Raw genomic sequence first — 11,145 nt, forward strand, 5'->3', positions numbered from 1 at the left:
GTGCCCATGGTATTTCAAGGGCGTAGTTATGTACGCGAGGTACTGGCTTCACTAGGTCGCGAAAGCTGGGGTTGGGGCCGCATTGCTACGCTTGCTCAGAGTGTGCCAGGCGGTCCTGCTGTAGGTTACTCCGGGCGCGCTTGGCAGCGTCTGGCTTTTTAATGGCCGGACTGGAGAATTGCCTAAGAAGGCTACTTTGTATCTCCGCTGCGAGAGCCGCCGTATGCTCTTCCGTACGGAGGGAGCGTTCGGTGTTTCCGTTGACCGTGATTACTCCTCGAGGGCCTGGCATCTTGAGTTTGAGATATGCGTAGTGCGGCACCGCATTGAATTTTGCGAATGCGGTTCGTCCAAGCAGGGCGTGATAGCCACTACGAAACGGGACTATATCGAAGATTAACTCTTCGCTTCGAAAATTATCCGGGGATCCGAAGACCACGTCAAGTGTTACTGAGCCTGTACAGTTGGCTTCTACACCTGGTATGACGCCTTTAAAGGTCGTTCTTGTGGGTTTGATCCTTTAGGGATCTATGCCCATTTTCTGCACTGTGTTAATGATTGGGTCAAGGACCAATGCGGCGAAGCCGCCATGACGGATGCTAGTGGGATGGTCCCTTCGACCGAAAGTGATCGGGCAGGAGGACCATGGGTTGAACTTTGGGGCGACTGGCTCCATCGCGTATACGTCCCGTAGCGCACGCTTCCGCTCCCGCTTGGGAATGTGGGTTGCATATATCATGTTCACCGTCCGCACTTGTGAGGGAAAGCCCTTCTGTCCATTGTTGTTCGGCGGCTTGGGCTCCTCGTCGTCGTTGTGCAGCCCCTTGTCTTTGTTTTCGGCTCTTAACTTGCCTGCCTGCTTGAACACCCAACAATCCCTATTAGTGTGATTGGCTGGCTTTTCGGGGGTGCCATGTATCTGGCACAAGCGATCGAGTATTCGGTCCAAAACTGGACGGGCCCTGAGTATTCTTTTTGAATGGTTTTTTCCGCTGACCGGATTTATAGCCTCTGAATCCGTCATTGACTGTCGTGTCTTCATTGCTGTCGCTGTTAACGCGGCATTTTTGGTTGTTCCGACGTGTCCTGCCACTCTTGTCCTTGGTATCCGGATTACCAGGGTTCTTTGATAAGTTGTTACTGCGAGCTAGCCAGTTGTCTTCACCCGCGCAAAAGCGGTCATGAGTGTCGTGAGGGCTACCATGGATTTCGGCTTTTCCTGTCCCAGGTGCCGGGCAAGCCACTCGTCGCGGATGTTATGCTTGAAGGCTGCTAGGGTCTCTGTGTCTGGACAATCGACTATCTGGTTTTTCTTTGTTAGGAACCGTGTCCAGAATTGTCTGGCTGATTCTTCTGGCTGCTGAATTATGTGGCTTAAGTCGTCGGCATCCGGCGGTCGCACGTAAGTGCCCTGGAAGTTGTCGAGGAATGCGGCTTCCAGGTCCTTCCAAGAACTGATTGATTCTGCTGGCAAGCTATTAAGCCAATGTCGGGCCGGTCCTTTAAGTTTGAGCGGGAGGTACTTGATGGCGTGTAGATCATCGCCGCGTGCCATGTGGATGTGAAGGAGATAATCCTCAATCCATACCGCCGGGTCTATGGTGCCATCGTATGATTCGATGTTTACGGGTTTAAAGCCCTCTGGGATTTTATGATCCATTACTTCATTCGTGAAGCATAGCGGGTGTGCGGCGCCTCTGTACTAGGCTATATCACGATGCAGCTCGGAAGAGCTATGTCTGTTGTGTTCGGCCCGGACGGATTTGTTGTATCCCGCGTGAAGATCATTGTCACATGCCGTAGGGCGTCTGCGCGATTCGTAGATCGATCTTGTCTGTCTTGCCTTGTCCTCCAGTATGTCTCGCAGGCCGGGCGCATTTTCCCGTGCCTTAGTTGTGCGGCGTCGGGGCATGGCTTGGGTGGAGGGCTGAGAGGCCTCTCTGTCGCGGCCACGAGGTGGCCGGTCTGCCATGTCATGCGCAGGTGATGTAGGTGCTTCCTCCTCTGATCGGGGTAGCGGCCTGCGCTTCGGGTAACTCTTGGAGGGGCGTTCGAGTTCATACTCTTCGGCCGCAAGGACTTTAGTCCATCTGTCAGCTAGCAAATCTTGGGCAGCTTTAAGCTGCTGCTGCTTTTTCTTGAGGCTGCTTGCCGTGGCTAAAAGCCTGCGTCTAAAACGCTCTTGTTCGCCGGGGTCTGATGGTATGACAAATTCGTCGTCATCGAGGCTTGCCTCGTCTTCGGAGGGAGGCGTATAGTTATCATCCTCGACCTCTCGGTCTGCCGCTTTCTCATGAGGGCTGGCTTCTCCATCTTCCTGTGCCGAATCTTGCTGGGATGGGTGTTCTTCGGCGCTATCCGGGGTAGTATTATCTCCCGTGCCGGAATCACCTTTTTTGCTTTGGCGGGATTTAGAGCGGCGCCGCTGACGCCGGCGCTTTGGCTGTTTCTTGGGGGCGTCATCCGCCATTGTTCCATCGCCATCTCCGTCTTTTGGAGTATCCATCATGTATATGTCATATGACGAGGTGGCGTTCCAGCGCCCTACAGGTGCTGGTTCCTGTTCGTCTCCTATATCGTCGTCCATGCCGTCGATGTCTTCGGAGCCGAAGTCAAGTATGTCGGTTAAATCGTCGACAGTGGCTACAAAGTGGATGGTGGGTGGGTTTTGAATTTCCTCACCGTTCGTATCCCACCCTTGCTGACCGTAGTTCGGCCAGGGCTCTCCTGATAAAGAGAGAGACTTAAGAGAATTCAGGATGTCGCCAAAAGGTGAATGCTGAAAGATGTCCGCGGCGGTGAACTCCATTACCGGCGCCCAATCGGATTCGATTGGCAGGGGTGCGGGGGGCTCGGAGTTCGGAGAGGAATCCGGCTCCTCGGAGTCACGGGCCACGCGGAGTGCGGGGCTGGAGTTCGGCTCGATCGCCTCTGAGATCGCAGCCCCTGAGGCAGCGTCCAACCGCTGATCCTCGATCGGCGCAGTAGGTTCCGAATCAATGGTCGAAACCGATGTGTGTGCGGCCTCCAAGGCACTGTTTGGCAGCAGAGCTATATCATGCCCGTCGAGACAGTGCGGCACGCTTGGCTGTGGCTCGAATCCGTCAAAGATCAAGTCCCCGCGGATGTCAACCGTGTAGTTTAGGCTTCCAAACCTGACCTGATGGCCAGGGGCATAGCTTTCGATCTGCTCAAGGTGACCAAGCGAATTGGCCCGCAGTGCAAAGCCGCCGAAGACGAAGATCTGTCCGGGGAGAAAAGTCTCACCCTGGACCGCATCGTTGTTGAAGATCGAAGGAGCCATCGGGCCTAAAGGCGACGACACAAAGGAATTCTCAATGAAAGCACCAATGTCGGTGTCAAAACCGACGGATTTCGGGTAAGGGGTCCCGAACTGTGCGTCTAGGCCGGATGGTAACAGGAGACAGGGGACACTTTGTTTTACCCAGGTTCGGGCCTCTCGATGGAGGTAAAACCCTACTCATGCTTGATTAATATTGATGATATGGGTAGTACAAGAGTAGATCTACCACGAGATTAAGGAGGCTAAACCCTAAAAGCTAGCCCATGATATGATTGATGTGTATGGAGTTGATTCTGTCCTACGGACTACAACCCTCCAGTTTATGTAGACACTGGACAGGGTTAGGGTTACATAGAGTCGGTTACAATGGTAGGAGATCTTGAATATCGCATCGCCAAGCTTGCCTTCCACGCCAAGGAAAGTCCTATCCGGACACGGGACGAAGTCTTCAATCTTGTATCTTCATAATCCAAAAATCCGTCTGAAGGTATAGTCCGGCTATCCGAACACCCCCTAATTCAGGACTCCCTCACCTGCTATCCCGGTCCTCACCTGCTGTCCCGGCCCGCAGCACTCACCCTTCCGTGTGTTCTTGGAAGGGGCCTTGTTACGGGCAACACCGGTGAAAGAAGACTATATATGATATGATTGCAACTTTCCGATTTCTTGTATCGGGCATTTTCCGTCCGCCCCACTTGACTTTGTCTACTCTTTACAAGATTTTCTGTTGTTGCTTTTCCTTTCATGGATGTCTCTTTCCAGGCCGATGGTATGGACCAACAACATAGTAGAGGACCAGAGCTTGCTTATTCTAGTTGCTCATCTAGTCACGTCGATATCCAACATGCTGCCCACCCACATCATCCTAGCTAGTGGTACCTTGTGTATCCTCGTGCCAACTGGTGGTAAGAAAGAGTCACTAAAAAAATCAATGTTCAAAGTTTTGTGTACTTTTTGAGCTTTGATTTTGTTGAGCTCCTCGGATATTATTTTTGGCTGAAAATTTGCAAGAAGCTCGGACATTTGATAAGGTTTGATGTCTCAAATTTTGATATTTTTTATATTTTGTGTGATCGTGTTTTTTCATTCTTTTCCCCCAAACTCGGTGTAGTACACCCAAGAGTAGTGGCTACTTTCTGATCTGTATCCTTGTCTCCTACTATGCGCTTGTAGCATTATGCTACTCACAAAAGGGAAACGAAATGCATCTTTTTACACCAGAAACAAAATAGCCCAAAACTTAATTGAAATTGTTTGGGCTTGAAAATTGGCCAAGTTGCTAAAGGGAAGAAAATGCATCAGTCTCTTGCTTAAGCTTGATATATTGCAAAGGCCTTTGACACCGTCACTTCACAATTTTTCCTTAAAGCACTAAAAAGAGTTGGTTTTGGTCCATATTGGTGCTCTTGGATTGCTATGTTTCTCATGACTACATATACTAAAATTCTTTTAAATAGCATACAAGGGAAAAGCTTTTGGCATGGTCGCAATATTAGGCAAGGCCATGCCGTATCGCCCATGCTCTTTATTATTGTGATGGATACTCTATGCAAGCTCTTTGCGAAGGCTGAAGAATGCGAGATTCTTAACACCTTCAGCGATAGGCACTCCTTTCCTTATCGTATGGAAATTTATGCAGATTATGTTATTATTTTCCCCAAGGCTAAATCACTAGGACGTCATGGCGACCAAATTTCTGCTAGACATCTTTGGTAGCTCGTCAAGGGTTACATTGCAACTTCAGCAAGAGTTCTATCTTGCAGATTATATCCGAAGAAGATCTATCGGGGATTTTGGAAATATGCCCAGGTCTCAAAGCTTTTCAGAGTTTGATTGACAAGTTGTGGGATAGGTTGGGCCCTTGGCTTGCTGGATTTCTTTACTAGAGTGGTCGATTAATCTTGGTCCAAGCGGTTTTGTCAGCAATCCCAATTTTCACCTCATGTCCCTTATCCCTCGCCATGGGTATTGAGAGCCATTGGAAAAATCCGTCGAGCTTTTCTATGGAAGGGTACCAAGGCGACTAATGGCGGGCACTGCCCGGTAAACTGGAAGCACGTTCGTCGTCCGAAGGAGAGTGGAGGAAAGGGCATATAGGATCTTGAAATTGTGAATTCGACGCTTCGGTTGCGCTGGGCCTGAAAGGTGCGTGTGTGAATTCGACGCTTCGGTTGCGCTGGGCCTGAAAGGTGCGTCTTTCTCACAACCAGGCTTGGCACATTCTGCTAGATCCTTTGAATACAAGCAAGAGGAACATGTGTTAACATGCTGCAAGGGTCGGGCTTGGGAATGGCGAGAGATGGTTTTTGGTCTTACATATGGATACAAGGCGAAGGACCTTGCGCCGGACGTTCTGGTTGCTTTCTCTGGTCGTCCGGGAGCGCGAGAGCTATGTCTCACATTCAGCGAGACGTAGCGATCTCTTAGCGAGAGCGGGATTGAACCTGGGACCTCCAGGTTGTTTTGTCACACTAATAGTCACCGAGAAAACATCAAGTTTGTGTTAAACTTCTTTGGTGCAACCTACTAGAAGGAACAGAGCTAGTTTTTAACAAGTTTTCTATTTTTTATCTTTTCTTTCTCCATTTTCTTCTATGTAGGTTTCTTATTTTGTCCTTTTTATGTTCTTTTTCTTCTCAATTTTGTATTTTTACCATACTTTTTCATTTTTTCTTCGATTTTTGTTTTCTTTTCATTTTTTAATTCTTTCTACATTTGTTACTTAGGTTTTATTTTCATTTATTCCTTTTTGATTTACTTTGTTTCTTTTTCGGTTTTCCTTTTTGGTTTTCTTTTTTTCTTTTTCTTTTCATTCTACATTTTTTAATATGCAACATCATTTTTCTAATACATGTTTAACATTTTTCCAATACAAGTTGAATATCTTTTTAATACATGTTCAACATTTTTTCCAGACACATTTCAAATATATTTTAAATTATTGATCAACATTTTTCAAATACAAGATTAACATTTTTCTACACGCATTTACATTTTTTCAAATACTTGAATAATATTTTCTAAATGCAATATTAACATTTTTTAACACACATGGCCAAAATATTTATATACAATTAACATTTTTGATATATATTATCAAAATCATTCATCATTTTTTAATACATGCTCAACATATTTCTATAAACATTTAACATTTCTAAATTGCTTCATCTACATTATAAAATATTTTTTCAACATTTTATATACATTATAAAAAAATTCATCATTTGTTTAATACATGGTCAGCATTTTTTATACAAATTTAACATTTATCAAATACTCGATCAACATTTTTTTTAAATATTGCATTAACATTTTTATGCAGATGATAAATAAAATTCATCATTTTTTATAAATAAGATTCATCATATTTTTTCTATAGAGATTTAACAAATTTCAAATGTGTGATAAACTTTTTTCAAATACTGGGTAGAAAGATTTCAAATGCTTGATTAAATTGTTTTTAAATACATGATCAATTTTTTTACACATTTGTTTATACTTTTTTGTATACGTGACAAGCATTTTCTCTATACATATTTAACATTTTTCAAATGTTTTTATAGAGTATTTTTGTTATATATATATATAATATTTTAAAGTATAAACAAAAGGAAAAGAAACAAAGCAAAAAATGAAAATAGAAAACATAAAAAAATCAGAAAAGGAGGATGTGTCCTCCGGCGCTCCTGGGCCGGCCCATCTCGGTCTTCTCTTTAGTGAGGGTTCCTACCCTCTCGCAGAAGGCGAGATATTGGGGCGCCCGTCCGGGAGAGGAGAGCGGCCACAAAGGCTATGACTAGCGGACCATGGATTTAATAATGAGGATACCAAAGGGAAAGTTAATGTTCACACTTTCCCTCAGGTTTTGTCCTTCTGGGAGGTTATCTCTGAAATCCTTGTAGAGCCAGATGTTGAGGACAAGCGGACATGGTACCAGGAGCCGACAGGATCTTTCTCGACAAAACCTATCTATAAAGCACACTTCGGCGTGATGACTATTTCCAGCACTACTTGCACCATTTGGAAGTCTTGGTAGCAATTGAAATGCAGACTCTTCCCTTTATTGGTCGTCAGAGGGCCTGTTTGGACGACAGATCAACTTGCCAAGTGAGGTTTCCCCCATAATCCTTCTTGTTGCCTTTGTAGCTTATCTCAGTGAATGGTCCAACATCTAACCGCGGCGTCATTTCTTTCTTATGGAGTTCGGTGCTTCAGTGGCCTGGCTTGAGTGAGGTTGTTCACAATGATGCACGCTCGCTCAAGGATTGGTGGCAAGGGGCTAGGTCGTTAGTTCATGGCATGAAGAGGAATACTTGGAACACCTGTGCCTCTCGTTATTTGTAGTACTTGGAGGGAAAGGAATGGTCGGGTATTTGAAAATTACTTCACTCTGTTGCAAAGAGTCGTAGATCAAATCAAATTAGATGCCAAGCAGTGGGCTGAAGCGAGTTTGGGTCATTTTAGATTTGAGTAATTGGAGTTGTTCTTTTTGGAGGGTCTTTTTCCTTCTTGTATCGTCATTTTATGGGAGGTTCGTATTGGCTGATTGTACTCCATCTCCTATCTTTCATATAATACATGCACTCTCCTGCGTGATTTGACTTTTTTGCCACCAAGTATTGAGGGAGCATGTGACATTGGGTAATTACTAACCCCTTTGCTGTCTTCCCTCTCCAAGGAAAAACATGCATACTTGACCGGAAATGAGTGTTGCCAACGAGCGAGAGTAGCAGAGAATTCGAGTACAAACTACTTGTTGATATCTCGCACATTCTAGAATTCTCTATTTGGGTAAACTTGCATTAATTATTAACTATATCAAACTCTAAAACAATCAACCAATGTTTTATATATACTTATGGATCATGCGGATATAGACAAATATAAACTAGTAGTACTAGTACACCAAGAGACAAACTAAAATTGACGAGTACTGTTGTACTTTTGGTTTGATATGATTTACAGTGAAATCCATTCTAACAAAACACTTTTCTAACCATCCCATACTGACTTGATAAATAAAAATTTGGTAAAATATAGTTTTTTAGTTTTGTATAATACAACGTTTTTGTAATTATCAATTCTTAAGTTGTATGAAAAAAATACAACCTTGATATACATGGTTGCAATTACATTTGTAATTCTCATAGCTATCTCTATAAAACATTATTTAATACAATATACAGAAATAATTACATAGGTAACAATTGAAAATTTTCCGATCACATATTCATAAGTTATGTCTTGCAAAAAAGTAAAAATGTTTAGTATAAATAGTAATTTAATTTCATTATCTCGGTAGTAGCAGCAGTATTTTACCCTTCGCCACTTAGAGTTGTAGGTGGTTCAAAAGGTTGAGTTGTTTGTTCATTAATGCGATGCATGAGTTGGGTTCAAAATATTGTGAGACGGTTCGGTGCATATCCAGTGTGGGCGTCAGAGCATTGAGAGGATGTTTCCCTAATATGAGAGGACCGGGCAGTATGCACCTATGAAATATTGGTTATCATGCCTACGACAAGTACTAGGAAGCCAAATGCGCAGAGGATAACTCATGAATAAATACTGGTGTCTCAATATGTCTCTAGAAACAGTGTTTGGAGATGTCGCTTTAAATCTGCACATGGTTTCAAAAATTTATGTATAGAATCATATTTTTGATTAGTGATATTTTTGCACTTATTACATCATTGTTTAAATAGAACAATTTTAAAATTTTCGAGAGAATAACTTTGTTATTGGTAGTAATGATTAATGAATGGAAGAAATTGTGAAATCCTTTATCAATATGTTTCCTCGAAAAATATGCTAAAAGATGGAAGAAAATCATCATATATAAGGAAACAAACTATGGGAAGCAAACCAAGTCCATTGGAGACCCACAAGAGCAACATAATAAAAAATGACGCTTGCTACAAATGTGCCCAATGGTACCAGCGGTCGTAACAGCCGCAAGTCACGAAGGGGCGACCAACAAAGGGATTGTCGAAAATATGGTCATATTAGTGGTTTGTTAATATTTGGATGTGGTTTTCACTTACCAGTGTTTATTTTCTATATGGAGTTAGTGTTTATGCGTTTATGAAGCATTCCCATTTATGTTAATTACTCTTTGAATGTTTTTTCCTATGTGGTAGGACGCAACAATTAGGAGTCTTAAGGCATCCAAAAATGGAATAAGTATATTTTTCGTCCTTCAACTCTCTCAAAAGTATATAGATGGTCCCTCAACTCTAAAACCAGCAAAACTCGGTCCTTAAACTTTTCAAACCGGATAACTTTAGTCTTTTGTACCGCTTCCTTCGTTGATGACGTGGCATGGTTTTTGACTGACTCGGGTGGTTTTCATTGATGAAGTGGAGCCCGCGGGTCGCCAGGCACTGAAAGCCATGCTCGCTAGCACCGTCTACTGCCCCTGGCTGAGTCCCCTTTGAGCATGCCGAGCAGCCATGCCCTGCTGGTCGTAGCCGTTGTACGTACCTCCATTACTATCCCATGTGTACCCCCGTCCGTGCTTGCTGGTCGAGCTGCATTCCGCCGTACGATGGTCGCCGTGTCTACTGAAGACAGAGCCACCACTTGCCATGCCCGCTGCACATCGCCGCGCTCCGCTGCCACTGGGCTATGCCATGCCCTGCCGCGCCGCCTCGGTGTTGTCTGATACTGTACATGCGAGCAGCCGGCACGCACCGCGCTCCTGCATGAGCTTCTTAATGGCAAACGCCAGGCTAAGCGTGAGCATCACGCTGGGCATGCACACATCGCACCCGAGCGAGGAGCCGTGGTCTAGGCTGTACTGCTTGAGTGCTTATTCAACGTTGATCACATAGGAGGGAGGCGTGCAGGTCCTCCATGGCCAAGTCATGCTCCTCTAGCCGCGCACTCGCGACCTGTAGCACCGCCTCAAGGTGTCCACTGCTAGGGGAGGGGATGTACCCGAAAATTGCACTGGCCGCGTGCCTCTGCACTGCTGGTCACACGCACAGCTCCGCCATGGCCCTGCTGGCCTCGCCGCACCTCGTCTTCCCGGCCCAGCCACCCGTCAGCTCCTCCCAACGCTCCATGTCTCTCCAATCTTCTGCTCTAAGGGGGCAACAACAGGCGGAGGCCGACGAGCGCAGGCAGAAGGACCCCACAAGTGTGCACATCAACCATTCGACGAAATTCCTGTTGCATGGGAAAACAGAACAAAGATGAGAAGAGGGGAGAAGAGAGAGAAAAAATGATGAGGTGGCAATCAACTTGGAAGACCAGGGTCAAATCCATGCCACGTCATCAATGAAACCACCCGAAGCGGTACGAGGGACTAAAGTTATTCGTTTAAAAAATTGAGGGACTAAGTTTTGCTGGGTTTGAAGTTGAGGAACCATTTCTATACTTTCGAGAAAGTTGAGGGACGAAAAATATACTTATCCGTCCAAAAATTGTTCTATTCATGAGTGTTGTTACTGAACCCCATACCTACCAAAAGTTATGGAATACTTGTTGAGGTATTTATATGCATTTCATTTGTTACCGAACCTCCAAGGACAGACCCAGATCTTCATCGCCGTTACTGCCGCCATCAAGCACCCCGCCCTCCCATGCGTCTACCTCAAGCCGCTCCACAATGCCTTGCCTTCCAACGCCCCTCCATCCCTTCGGCCTAGCTCGGCAACCGTTGCCGAGGAGAATGACATCACACCAACACTCGACCCCAGTCCCAGCCACCCACACCACTAGAGTACTGCCGATCGCGTCGTCGTGCCCTAACCGAGGCCCCCAACTCTCCCAGACCCAAGCACGTCTCTACCCTTGATGTCATGGAACTGCGACCGGTCGTTGCTCACCCCATCTTC

Source organism: Triticum aestivum, chromosome 3A, assembly GCF_018294505.1.
Source record: "Triticum aestivum cultivar Chinese Spring chromosome 3A, IWGSC CS RefSeq v2.1, whole genome shotgun sequence".
NCBI lineage: Eukaryota > Viridiplantae > Streptophyta > Magnoliopsida > Poales > Poaceae > Triticum > Triticum aestivum.